This window comes from Dipodomys ordii, unplaced genomic scaffold, assembly GCF_000151885.1.
Source record: "Dipodomys ordii isolate 6190 unplaced genomic scaffold, Dord_2.0 Scaffold53, whole genome shotgun sequence".
Taxonomy (NCBI): Eukaryota; Metazoa; Chordata; class Mammalia; order Rodentia; family Heteromyidae; genus Dipodomys; species Dipodomys ordii.
In genome coordinates this window covers 2,019,391-2,022,204 of record NW_012267269.1, presented here as the reverse complement: position 1 = coordinate 2,022,204, position 2,814 = coordinate 2,019,391, and the positions used below count along the sequence as shown (strand labels likewise).

General features: G+C 38.9%; 1 protein-coding gene across 1 annotated transcript in view; it reads right to left on the bottom strand.

The window, feature by feature from the left end:
* Positions 1-2,814, bottom strand: part of Ccdc171 (coiled-coil domain containing 171) — a 310,385-nt gene that overhangs the window by 274,692 nt on the left and 32,879 nt on the right. The gene's annotated exons all lie outside the window — the stretch shown is intronic.

Here is a 2,814-nt window from a genome sequence, read left to right as displayed (position 1 = left end):
TTTTTGGTCGGTCAGGGGGCTTGAACTCTGGGCTTGGGCGCTGTCCCTGTGTTCTTCAGCTCAAAGGCGAGTGCGCCGGCTCACTTTTTACCCTATTAATACATCAACAGTAACCAACACTTCTCAACATACTGCTAATGATGCTCTAGATGAGCATCTCGAAAAAAAGTAAGGAAAAGCTTCCTGGTCTGGCTCTATTACCCACCTCATGGTTAAAACTCTCATTCTTTGATCCCTCAGTAACTAAAAACATCTCTAAGTTATGTTGTTGTGAAAACAAAATGAAGAAATATGTACAAATATACTTTTAAAAAAATCAGCCAGGTGCTGGTCTGAGGATTGTTGTTCAAAGCTAACTCAAGCTGTAAAGTCTATGAGAATTTTATCTCCAATAACTCACCAGAAAACCAGAAGTGGTGCTGTGGCTCAAGTGGTAGAGCACCAGCCTTGAGCTGAAGGTCTGAGGGACAGCACCCAGGCCCAGAGTTCAAGTCCCACAACTGATTTTTAAAAAAATCAATTGAGCCAAGTGCCAGTGATTCATGCCTGTAATATTAGCTACTCAGGAGGCTAAGATCTGAGGATTACGGTGTAAAGCCAGCAAAAAACTGTAAGACCTTTTTTTTTTTTTTTTGTCAGTCGTGGGACTTGAACTCTGTGCTTAGGCACTGTCCCTGCACTCTTCAGCTCAAGGCGAGTGCTCTACCACTTAAGCCACAGTGCCACTTCCGGTTTTCTAGTGGCTTATTGGATATAAGAGTCTCAAGCACTTTCCTGCCCGGGCTGGCTTTGAACCGTGATCCTCATATCTCAACCTCCTGAGTAGCTAGGATTACAGGCATGAGCCACAGGCACCCGGCTTATAAGACTCTTATCTCCAATTAACCACCAGAAAACTAGAAGTACCACTGTGGCTCAAAGTGGTAGAGCACTAGCCTTGAGCAAAAGAGCTGAAGGACTGCACCCAGACCCTGAATTCAAGCCTTATAACCAACCAAAAAATAAAAAATCAATCGTTTGTACTATAATTTTAAAATTGCATAGATCATACATAAGATTCAAAATTGAAAAATAGGGCTGGGATGGTAGAGTGCTTGCCTTGTATGCATGAGGCCCTGAGTTCAATTCCTCAGCACCACATAAGCAGAAAAAGCCAGAAGTGGCACCATGGCTCAAAAGGTAGTGAGCTCACCTTGAGCTGAAGAGCGCAGGGACAGCGCCCAAGCCCAGAGTTCAAGCCCCAAGACCGACAAAAAAAAAAAAAAGAGAGAGATGAAAACATCTCCCTCCTACTCAGTTGCTATCCCCAGAAAAGATACCATCATGTGTTCTACAATTCCATGTTTGAGGCCATTTTGATTACCTGATCTTTGGCACTGGACCTATTTCTCTTTTCTTTTTCTTTTGAAACCATAAAATCTTCTCTTTGTGTATATTTCTGAAATTGCATGCTACTAAACCTTAAGTGGGTCTCTTTCCAGAGTGGTGAGCAATCAAGGGGCCAGTTCAACCTTTCAACTCATATTCTTTAGTTCTGAGGCGTTCAGTAACCTCACTGACATTTATCTGTTTTCTTTTCATTATTCTTTCATTATTTCTATTGTTCATATTAGTCTTTAGGTTTTCTAACTGTTCTCTCTTATTTTCCTGTCTTATTTTCCTGTCTTTCACACTGATTTCTAGAATGTTTCTTCCATCTTCATTTTCAATGCTTTTATTAAACTATTTTTATTTCTACTTGTGTATCTTTTCATTTCTAATGTTTTCTTTTTCACCCAGATTCTGAGTTTGAGAGCAAAGGTTTACAATTGTGGCCTTCTCTAGAGGAGGATATGGTTAAGTCATTTACTGAGAAATCCCAACATCAGTGTTATTAGATTTTCGTTCTCAGTTGGTCAGGTGACCCATAAAGAATTTCTCCAAGTTCCCAAATGCAGCATAAATAGCTAGGTGCTATCTTTTGGGGTAGCTGGTAAAAAAAGGGAAATGGACATGAATCTAACTAAAAGACTACTTAGAAAGATACAGAAATGGAGACAAGAAAAAGAAACAAAAAGAGTGAATAAGTTTAAATTTTTGTTTTAGTTTGCATTAGTTATTAGTTATTGCTATATTTCCAGACATGTTTAAAATATGTCCCAATCAATCTCACCCCTTATATCAATTTCCTTTCCCCCTTCTCCCCTTCCTACCATCCCAAAACAATTTCAACATACTTCCTTGTTCAACTTTCATAGTTGCAAACCATCTCTTTCAATCAAATTTATACCCTTTCAAAATATATTTCAAAATTATGCACCCTCTACTATACCTTTGTCTCTGAGTCTCTTTTGTAATTTGGTTCAGCAGTATATTAATGTGTATGCTATTTATTTATGAAAAGCAGTTTGTGATTTATTTATTTATTTATGAAAAGCAGTTTGAGATATCTGATCAGAATTAAAAAGAAAAGAGGGCTTGTATTGTAGTTAGTGCTATAAATAGTGCTTGCCTAGCCGGGTGCCAGTAGCTATTCAGCTACTCAGGAGGCTGAGATCTGAGGATCACCAAGCAAGCCCGGACAAGAAAGGCCATGAAACTCTTATCTCCAATAAAACCACCAGAAAACCAGAAGTGGTACATTGGCTCAAGTGATACAGTGCTAGCCTTGAGCTGAAGAGCTCAGGGACAGCACCCAGACCCAGAGTTCAAGCACCACAACAGAGATACATAGATAGATGATAGATAGATAGATAGATAGATAGATAGATAGATAGATAGATAGATAGATAGATAGATAGATAGATAGATAGATAGATAGATAGATAGATAGAT